Source organism: Sapajus apella, unplaced genomic scaffold (assembly GCF_009761245.1).
Source record: "Sapajus apella isolate SASKATOON/1434 unplaced genomic scaffold, GSC_monkey_1.0 scaffold31, whole genome shotgun sequence".
NCBI classification, from domain to species: Eukaryota; Metazoa; Chordata; class Mammalia; order Primates; family Cebidae; genus Sapajus; species Sapajus apella.
In genome coordinates this window covers 23,295,305-23,312,945 of record NW_022436971.1, presented here as the reverse complement: position 1 = coordinate 23,312,945, position 17,641 = coordinate 23,295,305, and the positions used below count along the sequence as shown (strand labels likewise).

Genomic DNA, 17,641 nt, shown 5'->3' with positions numbered 1-17,641 from the left:
AAGCATGGAGATGATGAGATGCATGGAGATGAGATGCATGGAGATGACAGGCATGGGGATCATGAGACACACGGAGGTGATGAGACTCATGGAGGTGATGGGATCCATGGGGATAATGACACACATGGAGATGAGATACATGGAGGTGATGAGACACATGGAGATAAGATGAGAGGGATGGTGGCAACAACCACCTCATATCACAACCAATTAATTTCCAAGAAATTATTCCTTATAGAAAAACCTTTTAAGAAAATTAATGAAATTACTCTTTGTAATAAAAAAATACACAAAACTATAAATATATGCTTATAAAACTAGGGGAAAGAGTCATTTTTATGACTGAGTCTACAAAGTATTAAGATTATAAAATATATAGAGACAAAATACACGTGCAGAAGCATACGTGATGTATCTGCACATGTATTTCACAGCTTATATCAGAAGGCTGTTGTGTGTGTTTGTATTTTTGTCCTTCTCAGTTCAAAGTATAGCATATAAGTTATGGCGATTTCCACATAAAAGGTTTTACAAGAGTATGTTATTTACTAATTAAAAAGCAAAACACAGTGCAACATCTTGAGTAAGAATTTAAAATTTTTATTTGTTACAGCTATAAAGCAACATCCAAAATAGTGTTTAAAATGGGGCTTATGTGTAAACTTCTATGATTAATATTTATATAGTAGTCACAGTTATTTCCAACACATTCTGAGACATTACTAACTTGACTAAGAAAGGTTGGGATAGCATTCGAGTTAGTGGTTTTATAAAAATTCAAGTTAATTCCCACCATTTGAAAAACACCAAATAGACAAATTTAAATAAGTCTTATAAATAAACCAATATAAAGCAAAATAAGATTGAGAATTAGTAGGACTGGACATTAATGATCAAAGCCATTCTATCTGCTATGTTGCCAATACTATGCTAAAACAATCATAATATTTTGCTTTCATAAAATATTATTACATTAATTTACACAATGACTTATTCTACTGATAATCTTAAAAATTCATCTTTATCTCTTTAAGCTTTTTAGAATGTTCTATAGATTCATCACATTGTCTATCACTGTTTTGGGAAAAGCGTTTTTCTGTTCCTCAGTGTTCGTGAAAAGCAGCAAGGAAAGAGACCTGGAGACCATCGGGCCACCCTGTGGGAGCAGCCACAGTCCCAGGCCCTCAATGGCAGGTATGACTGACCATTGTCAGGAGAGGGACAGGTTTTTCATTAAAGTAATAAGCATCTAAAAAACCATAATTTAATGGACAAAATTACAGGTTTTATTTGGAGTGTGCTCTCTTCTCCATGTGCACATTCACCAATTATGGAGTCGGAAGTGTCCTTCCCATTCCCAGGTGAAACGGTGAAACAGTGAAGCACCTTCAGCCTCTCATCAGCACTGCTCATCCAAATATCCCAGTGTGGGTCCTCCGGGCTCTTCAGGAGAGAGGACACACCCTCGCAAACATGAGAACCCCTCTCGGAGGAAGGGGAGTTAGTTAGAATAATTGCTGGGGGTGAGACTACCTCTGTTCCAAGATGCATATCCGTCTGGGAGTCACTTACAAGATGAAGATTTAAAAGCCACTGACCGATGGAGTACAGGCTAAATGCCCTTGCAGGGTGTATGATGCTGCTGTTTACTAAATGTGTGTGTGCATGCGCATACACACACACACACACACAGTGTGCTTTTAACAATAGGGCCTCACTATGGAAAGACTCACAGGACAATCAGCTAACAAGTGAGTGAGTCTGTGACCTGCTTTTCCCGGTTCTTCAGGTGCAGTAGGAAGGAATATGCACCTATGGTTCTGGCTGCTCACGGTTCCCTGTCACAGACGCTGCTTGTGATCATTGGTAATGGAGTTCCCAGGATGAGCTCTTAAACGGTGTGTTTAGCGGGCAGCTTAGCTGCAAAACAAAAATAACACCAGCCAGCTGGGAGCTCCTTGGGGTTCTCAGGCACACTCTGTCCTCAGCCAAAGCTTGCTGGCCTTTCTCCTCATCCACCCTTCCTCTAATTTCCCAAATGAGATTTAGTGGTTTTTTTCTTTATGGCATTTGTCATTATCCAAGATTATATTATGCAGATTTTGGTTTTAAACCCTTTTGAGGTAACCATAGATCCACATGCAGTTGGAAGAAATAATACAGAAATCCCATGCATCCGTGTCTCAGTGTACCCCAATAATAACATTCTGCAGAACCTTAGCACATACTCACAGGCAGAATGACATTGATTCATCCCACCAATGTGCAGATTTCCTACTTCCTCTTGTGTTCATATATGCATGTGTTTAATTCTGTGCAATTTTAGCACCAGTGTAAGTTTCTGTGTCTATGACCACAGTCAACACGCAGATAACCATCACTGAAGGAGCAAGGGCTCCTCTGTGCCCTTTTATAACCTTGCCCACGTTCTGCCGCTTTCATTTACAAGACCACCTTCTTACCTTTCATAGCCACGCCCACTTCCTGCCCTTTCATAACCATGCCCAGCCTTTTCCTGTTCATACCCACGCCCACTCCCTGCCCTTTCATAGCCATACCCAGCCTTTTCCTGTTCATAGCCACGCCCACTCCCTGTCCTTTCATAGCCATGCCCAGCCTTTTCCTGTTCATAGCCACGCCCACTCCCTGCCCTTTCATAGCCATGCCCAGCCTTTTCCTGTTCAAACCCACGCCCACTCCCTGCCCTTTCATAGCCACGTACACCCTTTTCCTTTCATAACCACGCCCACTCCATTGTCTTTCATTGCCATGCCCATGCCCCTTCCAGCTAACAGCCATGCTCCCTTCTGTCTTTTCATAGCCATGCCCACCTTCTTCACTTTCATAGCTAAGCCTAGCCCCTTCCCTTTCAGAGCCAACTCTCCTGCCCTGAACCCCTGGCAACCATCCATCAGTGTTTCTATCATTTTGTCATTTCAAGAATGTTCTATAAATGAAGTCATACACTGTGCAAAGTGTGCAGGATGGCTTTTCTCATTTAGCACAATTCTCTGGTGCTTCCAGCTGGGTTGTATCAATAACTCTTTCTAATGGCTGAGTAGTATTCCATGGTACGGCTGGACACAGTTTAACTCTTCATGCTTTGGAGGCCATCTGGGCTATTTCTGGTTCTTGGCTACCATGAATAAAGCTTCTGTAAAGATGTGTGTACAGGTTTTACTGTAAATGTACATTTCCATCTCTCTGGGATTAATGCCTGAGATTGGATAGCTGGGTCATATGACAATCGCATGGCTAGCTTTAAAAGAAAATTCCGCACTGGTTTCAGAGTGGTCGTGCCATTCACTTTGCCACAATCGATGCAGCAGTGATTCAGTTTCTCTACCTCTTAGTCAAAATTCGGTGTTATAGTTGTTTTACGTTGTTCGTTCTAGGTATGTAGTGACAGCTCATTGTGGTTTTAACTTGCATTTGCTTAATAGTTGATGGAATCAAATATCTTTTCATATGCATTTGAATTTCAGCTTTAGTGAACTATCTGCCCATATCTTTTGCCCATTTTCTTACTATATTGTTTTAGATCACTGAATTTGAGACTTCATTGTATATTCTAGATATTAATTCCTTGTTGAATATTTGATTTGTAAATATTTTTGCTACTTTGTTGCTTGTCTTTTTATTGTCTTAACTGGGTACTTTGCAGAGCAAAAGTTTGAGTTTTAATGGCATCCAATCCATCAATTTTCCCTTGTGGACTGTGTGTGTGTGTGTGTGTGTGTGTGTGTGTGTGTGTACCTCTGTTTATGCATTTATGTTCTATCTTCCCCCACTGAAAAGCTACATTCCATTATGGTAGACACTTTGCTGTCTAACTTATTTCTAAATCACAAGAGTCTAGAATTGTGCCTGGCACACACTAATGATCAACAAATTCATGTTGAATGAATAAATAAATGAATAAACACTAGTTCATTAGATAAAAACCATTTTAAGTAAGTCTCTTTTCTAACACTGGTGAATGATAACAATAGTAAAAACGGCATATTAACATTCTGCAAAATGATTTTAAATCCATTATTCTCTTGTGGTTTTCATAATGCCCTGTGGGGAGGACACTTCAGGAATGATTCCTTTACTTCAGAGATGGGCCCAGGATGTGAGGCTCCCTTTCGGTGACGTCGGTGTCTTGTTCCCACTATAGCATGCTGACGCCCAGGATTCCCTCAACATCTAGAAGTGACGGAGGATGATTAAGGAAATAATTAATTCATATGGGAGCAACACAACTGTATATCATACTACCTTAAGGTGGAATAGGAGCTGAAATGATACCAAGTGTGATTGCAGCTGATATAAACTCAAGGACAATTGAGTCATGTCTGCTGTTTGAAGGGAAGAGAATTCACTCAATCTTATAGACACAGGGGTCTTACGATTCCTCTAAAGGCCTGTGTGTTGCCCACGCTGGCGGGAATTGAATGGCCCTCCCCATTTCTTTGAACAAGCGGTGCCTGGCCTAGTGGGCCTGCAGCAGTGGTAGCATCCCCGCTTGTTACTCTAGGTGAGGGCATCAAAGAGTTACAAGTGCTTTTTGCAGGATTGTTTTATATTTCCAGTGGCTTTCCATGAAAGCACATTCAGTCTTGTCCCAGGCAACACAAAACAGCCATGCAGGACAGCACAGGGAGGACTCAGTGGTCTTACCCTGCGTTTGTGTTGAGCAGAGCCTCCCAGAGCCAGCAGATTGCTCAGCGCTGGGGGCACTTCACCCCTGCCGAGGTGGACATGTGCTGTGGGTTCTCCCCACAGTCCCCACAAAAGCCTCGTACTGAAGCGTGAAGGGGCGTAGGGCTGCTGTTTGGCAGGGGCACATAAGGCCTGGGTGACATTTCTATGAAAAATAATCTCTCAAAATGCTTAATAATGTCTGTGTCTTCTTAGGCTCTCCACCTTTCAGATTCATTGCATTTAAAAAAAGAAAGGACAAGGAAAAAGCCTCACTACAGAGAAAAATCGGTCTATAGATAGATAACTACAAACTGATGATTGTCACTGAAACGGTGGTGGGTTTTCTAGAGAGTTTTGCAGGAAGCTTTGGAGGCTGCAGCACATCTTGTGTTGTGGCTTTCTCTTGACTGCCACAGAATTTAGCATACCGTGCTGTAATTGTAGATCTCCTAAGCAGCACCCCGACCCCACCACGAGCTCTTCAGGGAAGGGGTCAGAGTCCATTAGACTCTAAACCCCAGAACCGGTCCACGGCAGACCTGGAACAGGTGTGGAACCGAAGTTTGCTCAATTTCACGAGTGAACCAAAGACGAACTAAACTAACAAACCTGCATCTGCCTTGTCATGGCCAGCCACAACACCTAGGCATGTCAGATAGCGCGGCGGCAAGGAAGGACTGTGGCTTCAGCGTCACACACGCCCTCTCTTCACTTTGGGACCATAGGTCCCTTTCTCAGGAACTTAGGCCATTTCCTCATTTTCGCATTGTATAGGACAAATAAGTGATTGTAAAAACTCAGTTGTAGATCAGTGAATTATTCATAGCTGTATTATAAAATTCATTTTAATTTTATCATTATTAATATTCATGATATATGGAAAAAATTTTTACTTTCCCCCTTCAACAAGGGAGCTTGCTGTTTAATTTGTTTTAAATTAATTATGTAGTGAATAAAAATCATTATTTGTCCAAAAATTCGAGAATGATCTATTACTTTATGTTTAGTTCTTTAGACTGATTATATATTAAGAGACAGATTGAAATTTAATGATATGACATATCCTGTAATGAAAGGTAGGCACAAAACATAAAATGACCTTCTGTTTGAAATTTTTGCATTTAAGGCTAAAGAACGCCAAAGTTGTTTATTTACTTTCTCTCTTCTTTCCTCCCTCCCTGTCTCCCCTCCCTCCTTCCTTCCCTCCCTCCTTCCTTCCCTCCCTCCCTTCCTTCCCCTCCCTCCCTCCTTTCCTCCTTCCTCTCTCTCTCCCTCTATTCTCCTTTCCTTCCCCTCTTGCTTTCTGTCTTTACTTCCTCCTCTTTTTTTTTTTTATGATTCTTAAAAAAGTTTGTTCCCAAATGATGAGGTAGAAGACAACATTCCAGGCTGATATTTGTAAGCACTTCTCCATATATAATGTATTATAAATAGTTATCTTTATTCTTTATATATATATACATATATATTATATAAGCTAATTTGGTTATACATTTTACTGTGAATTGTTTTTCCTTTAAACATTTAAAGAACCAGAGAAATCGTGATCTGCAATGGAAGGGTTTTGATTAACTGACGTGACTTAAGAGTGTGCGTACAGGTAATTTTGCGAGTTTATTCTGAGGGTTCCTTACGCTTCTTGTTTTCACTAGTGGCTCATTGTCAATACGTGGTTTAACTTGCCCATGGCCCTGCATCAGGGAGCTGTGGACTCTGCAGCCTGGCCGCGGGGCTGCAGTGGCTGAGGAGGCAGAGCTGAGCCACAGGCTTGCCAGCGCAGGGGCTTGGCCTCCGGTGACCGCGGGAGCTGCCAGCAGGCTGGAGTCTGATTTGGAGCCTCTCTAAGCAGCTCTATTTGCAATGAAAACTATATTTGAGCTATTCAGTTTTAAATATAGAAGCTGAAACAGCTGTGCTTGGCACCTTTGTTCACAGAGACCCCCTTGCCACAACCTTGAGAACCCCAGGGAGTTTGTCAATGTCAAGGAAGGAGCATTTTGTCAGTTACCAAGTGTGTTTATTCCCAGAGGGATGGAGGGAGGAGGGACGCTGGACTCTGATGCCCTCTTTCTCCAAAGATAAAATGCGCAACTGCACACTCCGCCACTTCAGCTCCCTGTCACCGGTGGAGCCGAGAAATCTGGATTCCGGGAAATTCTTCCTCCCGGTCCCTGAGAGATTCTGCAGCCCAGCTCCAGACTGCCTGTGGTCTGACGGCTGCAACTGTGAGCCATCACAGTGAACAACAGGAGGGCAAGGTCTTTAAAAAGATGATGTGTGATCTCATCAGCATCATACACGCACATGGTTTAGGGGTAAAATGCTACGACATGACTCATTATGAAAACAATGCTCCCTGATATCACCCCGTCTTACTTCCAGCTCACCAGAGGGAAAGCTTTCAAGGCTTCCAGCCATTTCTTTTGGCCTTTGCCTTCAGACACTAAGTGAATGCTTCTATACTGCAGGGTGCTGTGTGGTTTCCCATCATGAATGCATCTCTACCACAGGGGGCCGCGTGGTTTCCCATCACGAATGCATCTCTACCATAGGGTTTCCCAATCATGAAGTACTGAACTTCCACGTCCTGCCGGGGGGAAGAGGGAGATGCGCTATCGTGCTTCACGCCCAAGCCCTTCTCGAAATTTCTGCCCCCAGCATGGTTGTACCGGGCAATACGTTAGATTATTAGGTAATGCTTTACTGTCATAACTACAAAGACACTATTGCCAGACGAAGCACACATGAATGCGATGTTCCTTATCTACACAATAAGTATGCAACCACAATTACTAACTGTGTTCGTCACACGCATGCTGCTCTATGTACCTATCATGACTCCCTCCCAAACTCCCAATCCCACTGTAGGGAAAAACAGCTTAGGTATCAATTTGGTGTTCTGCACAATGTCTCAGGGAGTTGTCTGTGTCCTCCCATCTGGCCTGTTCCACACTGGTTCTCTTGAAACTGGGGCTGTGATGGTGCCCCTTGGACATCAGCAGGCCCCTCCCCGTCTCTTGTAATCTCTCTCCTCCCCTTGGACATCAGCAGACCCCTCCCCATCTCTTGTGATCTCTCTCTTCTCCTTGCTGCATCCCTGTTTTCCTCTGTCTTGATTTACTTCTTGTTGGGTTTTGTTTGAGTGTATTTGGTGGAAGACATAATCCCACAGCTTCCTACAGAAAGGTTGTTGGGAGATTTTTTGAAAATGATTCCTAAATGTTAACATGTCTATTTCTGCCTTGACACCTGACTAATATTTGTCTGAGTCAAACAGTCTAGATTAGAAACAACTTCCCTAGAGGTCTGATGGAGTTTCTCCCGTGTCTTCTTACCTTTTGAGGATTGTTTGAATCCTTTTCCCTAGATCCCCATGCCCAGAGTCATCATACGTTTCTCTTTGCTTCTAGTGTTTTAGTAGTTCCCCAGGACGAGGGGGTGTGGAGCTCTGTTTTCTCCCATCATAGGACGGATCCTGTGGCTCCTCCAGGGCCATTGCCTTTCCTGTTTATTTTATGGTTGTTTTCTCTCCATTTCCTCTGATCTCTCTCTGGAACTTACACGATTCAGCCAGAGGTCCTGCAGGGGCTGGACAGGCCCTCTTCTCTGATTTCCATCCCTTTGCCTTTTGGTTTTAATCATCTTTCCTCCAGTTTACCTTCTACCTTTCTTGTGAGATCTTTAAAATTTAAATGTCAACACTTGTCTTTAAATTTCTAAGTGATCTCTTATTCAACTCATCTTCTCCCTCTTCTACTTAAAATAAATCTGTTCTCATACAGTAAACCCAGTGTAGTTTCTCTCCTGTGACTCAAAGTCAATGGTCGCATCTCTGTTTGTCTTGAACAGTCTTTACTTTCTTCTTTTTTGTGTGTTTGTTTGGGTTCTTTTCATGTTAGAGGGCTTGCACGAACATCTGGAGATCTTCATCGTCTGTTCATTTTTAACAGGGCAGTATTAGAAAGTCTCTTGGAAACCTTTTCACATGGGCAGGGCCTCCTGAGCTGTGGGGGGCTTTGTGTGCTTTGCCTGGGCTCCTTACTGGGGGTGCCCTTGCCCCCAGAGCATAGAGCAAGAATTGGATTCTGAACCAGATGACATGAACTTGGATTTTTAAAAAGAATACGTTTCCTCGATAATTCCTAGCATATCTCTACAGGTCTCCTTGCTCAAAGCTGTCTGTACTCAAGATGTTAACACTAGATATTCATGCCATGAGATCGGGCACATAAAGAATCTCTAGAAATTTAAGGTAGAGAGCCTTCAACAAATGACTGTTTAATGCCCATTGTTTAATGCTAAGCTTTGTAGACACACAAGTCAGTTTGTATGTAATATCTGGATTCTTTAAGTGTTGACAGCAGAATTACGCGGGGAGAAGCCCAGAGAAAGGGCCTATGGAAAACGGCAAGCGTAAAACCCCGCATGAGGGGTAGGCTCCACATCATTTCTCTTCATTCACAGAAGCTACTCGAGGCGAACACACGGTCAGTGTCTAGACCTGGTGGAGTTGGAGCCAACACATGTCCTAGCTTCAGCTGCCCTGGTCCCATGCTTGGGAGACTGTGTCTTAACCACAGGTGAAATGGAGTCCACACCATCCCAGCAAGGTCTGAGGATTTCTAGTTGTTAACAGGACAGAAGTTGTCCAGGAGAACATGGGGAAGTGACATTTTTGAGATCAGATGGAGGGAAGCACTCCAACATTCTAACACAGAGATATGGTGTAGGTTTCCCAGGAGATAAAAATGTGATGAACATCAAGGACATAGTTACCCTCACCTTCCTGGGGGAGAATAAAAGGGTCTGTGTACAGAGAGGAGACTTTAAGATACTGCTCAGGGAGTTTTTCATGATTTTTTCATGTAATAATCTATAAAATTCTGAATTACAGACAATATAAGCTCTTGACAGTCTTAAGCTGTTTAGGTGAAATCATTGACAATGTTATGAAACATATAAAATATCTAATAGAATTAATGTAGAAAAAGATAAATATTTCTATTTTAGTGAAATAAATACGTTTCAGAGAAGCTTGTTGGAATGTAAAATTTTCAATGGAATAACTCTTTCTAATTTATTTTCATTATAAAATATGAAATGATTCCTGACTTGATTACATCAAAGTAATAAAATCAAACTTACAAAATGAGTGTATGACCAGGCGCAGCGACTCTCCTGCCGCCAAAAATCCCAGCACTCCTAGAGGCTAAGTTGGAAAGATCACTTGAGACCACAAGTTGGAGACTAGCCTAGGAAACATGGGGAGATTCCATCTCTAGAAAAATAAAAATGGTAGCCAGTCTTGGTGGCACATGCCTGTGGTCCCAGCTACTTAAGATGCTGAGTTAGGAGTGTTGCTTGGGCCCCAGAGATTGAGGCTGCAGTGAGCCATAATCATGCCACTGCATTCCAGCTGGGCTGCAGGGCGAGACTCGGTTTAAAAAAAAGAAAGCAAAAAATTAAGGGTACTTCTAAAACCTCATCACATTACAGTAGTATAGTCGTGCTACGCTATTCAAATTAAAGATTAACAAAAACTTTAAAATAACTATAATATTCAAAATTAATGGCTACCTACAAAGTCACAAATATATTCAAAGTTAGAATTTATAGCCATACAAAAACCTTGGCAGCACGTCTCCTCCCTCACCTTGCTGGATGCATTAATCCTTTCAAAGAGGCAGGCCTTCCCAGAGTAATTGCACTTTGATTAAATTGATCACTTGCCTCAAACTGCTCGTCACTTCAAACTCTTCATCCCGAGAGCCGTTTTAATCACCCTCCCCTAACTTGAAATGGCCAGCCTCAGTGACCTGGCATGGTTTCCTGTAAGGTTCCAAAAAGTGACACCATGTCTACCCCACGCGTCTCAGTGAGTGTCTTGCTTCTTTGCAATGAATTTGCTCTCAGAACAGCAGAGGGTCTCCATGCTGCCTCCCATTCCAATGTGACCGTGTGTATTTTTTATCTAATTGGAGCAGATGACACTTTTCAATTAACTTATAAAAATGGAACTTGATTTCCTGGGGCATATCAATCTCTCTCTTACACATGCTCGCACACATGCACGCACACACGTGCACAAACATACATGCACACAGACGCACACACGCACACATGCGCACAAACACGCACACATCACACACGCACACATCACACACGCACACACACATGCACACATGCGCACAAACATGCATGCACACATGCACACACGACACAGATGCGTGCACACACACACATGCGTGCACACACACACACAGCATCTAGAATCAGTTGGAAGTTAAAGCAGAAAGAAGAGATTAGGCATAAAATAACAGCAAGAAAACTAAAATGCTGATGTTTTCCAGGAATGATTTATCCTTTTGCAAAAAAAAAAAAAAAAAGTGTGTCTTCCTGTCTCCTTGCGTCCTGACATTTTTCACACCAGCCCTTCCCAGTAAGTGTTTAAATTTTATTCATTTAAAAACGCCCAGCTCATATACCTTCTTTCAATTTCCAAAAAAGTAATCTATATTTCTTAAATGTCAAACGCTTTAAACTTTTTTTTTTGAAGAAAAAGAAACTATTTTATTTTAGTTTTTTTTTGGTTTGTTTTGATTTTATTTTTTTTTTAAATTTATTTTATTGCATTTTAGGTTTTGGGGTACATGTGAAGAACATGCAGGATTGTTGCATAGGTACACACGTGGCAGTGTGATTTGCTACCTTCCTCCCCATTACCTACATCTGGCATCTCTCCCCAACTCCCCACCCCCCACCGTCCCTCCCCTATTTCCCCCCAACTGACCCCAGTGTGTAGTGCTCCCCTCCCTGTGTCCATGTGTTCCCATTGTTCAACACCCACTCCTGGTGCTCAAACGCTTTAAACTTCTAATGTGGCACCAGAATTATATCTCACGTGAGGTTAGGGCCAGACCCTACTTCTCTTATTAAACCGGATATTTATGGTCAAGATCAGCACAGAGAAACGATAATGATGACAGAAATGCTCCTATGTCCTTGCTGGGCACCAGGTGTGTTCCAAGAACTTTCTAAACATCAATTCTTATAAACCTCAGCACAACTTCCAGGGAGACAGGAACGCCTGGCATCTCCATACAGACCCTGAAGAACAGCCTCGCCTCTTCCCTGCTGTGTGATCACAGGCACTTGCTTGGCCTTTGCGAACCTCAGTGTCTCATCATTAAAATAGCATGGCTCATAAATATTCTTTGTACATTTATTGTGAATTTAATGAATATTTGTTTCTCAATTTTACCAAAGTGCTGACCTACAAACTACTGATTCTACAGCAAGATCAATTCCTGGAGGGCTGATGGGGCAATCCCAAGAAATGAAAACTGGGGTGGGGTGTGGGGAGGAATGAAAGGTGACCTGGTCAGGGGCAGTGGCTGCCCCTTTCAAGTGCAGGTGAAAGGGAAGGAGCTGCCGCTGGGGTCCTGCCCTTGCTATTCTCCATCTTGTCCGCAGAAGAACTGACCAAGAGCTATCTGGTGCAGAAGGCAGCACTCAGGAAGCAGTGGCAGCCAGGGTCAGTCAGTGTTATTGCAGAGGAGTCATTCAAAATAGCGTTTACGTCAGCTCGGAAAATACAAAGCCAGTAATACATTAACAAAAGGTGTGTGATGCCTCCACAGGGAAAGTCACAAAACTTTATTAAGAAATGCTAACGGAGGGCCTGAATCAGAGAGATGAATCACATCGCGATTCGGAAAACTTAACATGGTAAGGATCTCAATTCTTCTCCAAATTAATAGATGATGTGATTTCAATTAAAATATCAAATGAGATTTGTAAGGAGCTTGATATATATACACGAAGAAGCAAAGAGTTGGAAATATCTCCGACATTTGTAAAAAGAAGCAGGAAAGAGGGGTTGCTCTACCTGACATTGAGTTATTCTGAAGCTGTAGTCATTAAATCCATGTGGTGTTGGCTTGGGATACGGAAATTAATCTATAACACAGACTTTAAAAACCTGTAAATAGGCCTATGAGTATTGTGTGGTAAGACTTTGGAATAGAGAAGGAATGCCACAGGATTTTAAAAGTATATATTCCTTAATAAATGGAATGAAAAAAATGATTACTGGCAAAAGATGAAGCTGTATCCTCACATCGTGTGCAAAGGATACTTAAGGTGGATGAAGAAGTTAAACATCAAAAACTAAGCCTTAAGTCTCGGCACGCTGACTCATGCCTGTAATCCCAGCACTTTGGGAGGCCAAGGCAGGAGGACTGCTCGACCCCAGGAGTTTGATACCAACCTGGGCAACATAGTGAGATCCTGTCTGTATAAAAACAAAAACATAAAACTAAACTTTAAAACTCTTCCTAGAAAACGTAGATGAATATGTATTTAGATCTTGGGGTAATGAAAGATAAACAGGACCGCCATAGCATTGACTATAAAAGAAAAGATGAGTTAATTTGAAAATATTAATATTAAACATTTGTTTATCAAAAAACGTCTTAAGGAGAGTGAAAGGTCAAATTACAACCTGGGAGAAGATATATTTTTGATTTACATGAAGAATATATCAAGCATTAAAGATAAGTAACGGAAGCATACTCAACACAATAGAAGACAGTGCAGAAAACGCTCAGCATTTCACAGGAGGGAATGCATACAGCACACCACGAGTACATGGGAAAATAATCAACAATCATCGTTAGAGAAACGCAAAGTAAGCCCTAATGAGACACTATTCCCCTACCATTTAATCACATCTTTTTTCTGAAGTCTGACATTACCGAATGCTGGAGAGAGAACAAGTGACAACTTCCTAGATGTTTAATTTCCTATCAAGATAATGGTGCCGGAGCCTGCTGACACGTGACAGGACCTGAGAAATCTTCTGGTCCAAGGAACTTTACGTGGTGATCACTGATGTTCAGGAGCTTGGAGGAGACGCTTTAGAATCCGCATGGGGGAATGGAGGCATGAGCTGAGTCATGAGGAGCTGCTGCCCCCGCCAGCAGAGCCTCACCTGCACACATTTCCCTAGAGGGCTTTCCCCGGCAGAAAGGAGGGTCTGAGGCTGCAGTGGCTGAAGGCTTCTCCAGGGAAGCACACTCAGTGCATAGACAAGCGCGGAGGAGGCCACAGAGCAGGTCAGACAGGGCAAGATGAGGCTCTGGGCCCTCCCTGTCCTGAAACACAGGCCAGGTACCTTCCAGTTCACAGCTGGCTTCCTGCAGATGATTCATGGGAAGACAGTAAACCACCTTCCCTGCACATTTTATATTGAGTAAATTTCTAAAATGTCATCATTTAAATCCACAGTAAAAATAGATGTAATGTATTATTCACTTTGTAAGTAAACATATTGCTAAACAATTTACCTTAAGGAAAAATATCTGAAAGATAATAGTATTTCCCTCACCTATAATGACACAAAATCATATAAAAGTAATCTAAAGATAAAATCTGATTTTATTTTAAGGATCCAACAGCAATATTGTTTTTTTTTTTGGACACAGACACCTGTGGTTTTTTTTTTGCTGTGTATAAGTACAGGTGTGTGGGGGACAGTGTGTGGGCATATGTGGTGGCAGGGGGCCACAGTTACTTAACTATTATTGCCTTTCCTTGCTGATAGCATAAGAACATTTTTCTCTATGAGTCTGAATTTAAAATTCGTCTTATCTGAGGCCACAGGTGTCTGGAACCTGTGGCTGTTGGGGGGTAGCCTGGGACTGGGGCAGATTTAAGCCTGGGGCTGCAGAGTAAAACTTTTAGAAAAACACATAAGGAGAAAACTCCTTGACAGTGGTCTGAGCAATGATTTTTTTGGATGTGACCCTAAAAGCCCAGTCAACAATAGCAAAAATAGACAAGCGGATTGTAACACTAACGCTCTGCAAAGCGAAGGAAGCAACAAACAGACAGAAGAGAGGATGGACAGAATGGGTGAAACCTTTGCAAATCCTATACCTGATAAGGTGTTAATACCCCACATATATAATAAACTCAAATAATCTCCATAGAAACAAAACAAATAACCTGATTTTACTAATGGGCAAAGGGCCTGAATAGACATTTCTCTAAAGAAGACACACAAATGGCCCACAGGTACATGCAACAATGCTTAGCATCATTAAGCGTCATGGAAATGTGAATTAGAGCCACAGTGAAATATCCCCTCACACCTGCTAGAATGGCTATTTTAAAAAAGACAGAACACAGAAAGTATTGTGAAGATGTGGAGACAGGGAGCTCCAGATGTTGCTGGGAATGGAAATAATTCAGCCAGTGCAGAGAAGAGTGTGGGGCTTCCCCCAAAACCTCAATCTACAGCCCCCACATGACTCAGCCACCCCAGGACTGGTGTACCTCCAATCCAGAGGTTAGGAAATCAGCATGTTGAAAAGATACAGTCTCCACTCTGGGCACCGCAGTGCTGTTCACAACAGTCAAGGGACGGAATGAAATCCAGCTAAGTGCCCATCAACAGACAAACAGATAAAGAAATGTGATGTACACACACACATATAGAACGGAATGCTATTCATCCTTTAAAAATAAAAAGAAGGAAATCTTGTCATTTGCAACAATAGGGATGAATCTGAAGGACATGATTCTAAGTGCAATAAGCCAGGCACAGAAGGACAGAGATACTGCATGGTCTCACTTATGTGTGGATTCTAACAGGGAGGAACTCACAGAAGCAGAGAGTAGATGGTGGTTACCAGGGGCCAGAGTGAGGGTGGTGAAAGGGAGGAAAGGGAGACCTTGGTCAAAGGGTATGAAGTTCCAGGTGGACAGGATGAATGAGTCTGGAGACCTCCTCCACAGCACAGTGACTATAATTAATAAGAATACATTACATTCTTGAAACTTGCTAAGAGAGACTTTAAGTGTTCTTACCACACAAAAAAGGTAAGTATATGAGGTGATGGAGTTGTTAATTAGATTGACTTAATTACTTCACTGTATACATGTGTCCAACACCACATTATACACAAATAATATATCCAGTTTTTATTTGTCATTAAGCTGAGACAAAATAAAACAAAAAACCTACCTGATCTTTTTTACTGTCCCAAATCCACTACAGGTATGGATCGACTTACGACCATTCGACCTTACGACCACAGTCGCTAGCCACGACTGCTCCGCGTCTGGCAGCGCAAACGTTGCCCAGCTGGGCGTAGGACAGTGCGGACCAGCTTCCGGCAGCACTACCATCTCCGCGTGCACCGTTTCAACTGTTATCCCAGACTCGGTACAGCAATTTGTGTTTTGTGTCTTGGATACTTTTCATCAAACCCCTCCCAATAAACTTCTTATACATTTCAAAGCAATGGACCCAAACATTGAACGATTTGCAAGGATTGAACGGATGGCGCACGATGTGTTTCATCCGTATCGTGAAATTTGTGAAGAAAAAAAGAAACATACAATTCAGACAAAGCTCACCATGTTTATGAAAAAACCAACTCTGGTAACCCCAACTGCTGCCTCAGATGACAACATCAACGATCCGCAGCCAAGCACCAGTGGCCAATAAAATGTTTCGTACATGTTTATATATTTTGATATGTTTTGCAATTGGGAAAATGTTTCCTATGGTATTTTTTTACACCTGTATTTTGTATTTTTGTACGCACCTGTATTTTGTAATTTTGTATGTTTTGCAAATATTAAACCAGTTGTACTGGTAATGCAGTGTTTTACTTAAACTTGACAAATGTAAAAATAAGAAACAAAATGGTGTAGAGATGATATAAATGGCATAAAATGAACAAAGAAAATTATGATATATAACAATAATGAAAGAAAATTATGATAAAATATGACTTAAATATTTTTATAACATCATTTCACAGTACTGTACATATAGCCTACTCAACTTACGACCAAATCGTGTTACGACCGGTCTGTCAGAACAATCGTGGTCGTAAGTCAAGCACTAGCTGTACATCCCAAACACAGGAAAAGCCTAATTTGAATAAGAGAGATTGGCTGTAATGGTAAATTTATCACTCTTACCCACTCTTTGCAAAAGAAAAGTTTGTATTTCCTGTTAAGGTAATCCACCCCATGTTTCCATGTTGCCATCACCTGCTGTTTGTCCCTCAGTCCAGCTGTCTAATCTCCCACGTTGTGACAACATCCCTCGCCCCACGTGGAGGCTCTGTGCTGTGGGGTGACTCCGGGTGGAGGAAGCTACTCTCGCCCCTCAGCTCACAGCCTTACAGGGGATGGTCAAGCACCCAAAGCAATGACAGGACACAAGAGCTTCTAAACAAGTTCCTTCTGACTTGAACTGAGATTTCACTTCTGTTGCAAACCCTTTTTGAGATTTGACATTGACCCAATTCGCTTGACCCTGATGAGCAAGGCGAACGGATGACTGTGTTTGTCTGGACAATGTTTATTGTGACATGCATTCAGCAAATCCTGACATCGCTCTCAAACTCAAAATATTAAAGCAGCCAACATCGCTTATAACAATTTATGTACCTGATAATAATTGTAAAATGTCAATGATGTAAATAGTCATTTTAAGAAAAAGACAAAGGGCCACAGTGGACTGAGCACGGGACATCGACATCAGCTCCATGTACAGCATCACTTATTGGAGTGTCCTTGGAAAAGCCACTTAATATCCATTTGAATATTCATGTGTGGGAAGTATCTATATACCTGCATTCGTAATGACCTATTTTGAAGATCAAATGAGATAAAAATTAAGAAAACACTTTAGAAAGAATGAGATGATACAAATACAAGGTAAGAATGGTTATCCTAGCAGTTGTGTTAATAATAGTGGGAAAGAGGATATGGGGTGAAGTCTAAAAAATAGTAACAGAAAGGCGCTGTAGAATGCAATGTGCAGATAAATCCTGACTCTCTGGGGGCTTTCTGATTTATGCCATGGAAATAATAATGTTAATATGTAATAAAGCCTCACAAATCTTGACTAATTGGGGAAAAGCCAATT

General features: G+C 41.8%; 1 protein-coding gene across 23 annotated transcripts in view; it reads right to left on the bottom strand.

Moving 5' to 3' along the window:
• The window catches only part of MYT1L (myelin transcription factor 1 like), a 525,406-nt gene that overhangs the window by 250,494 nt on the left and 257,271 nt on the right, over positions 1–17,641 (bottom strand). The gene's annotated exons all lie outside the window — the stretch shown is intronic.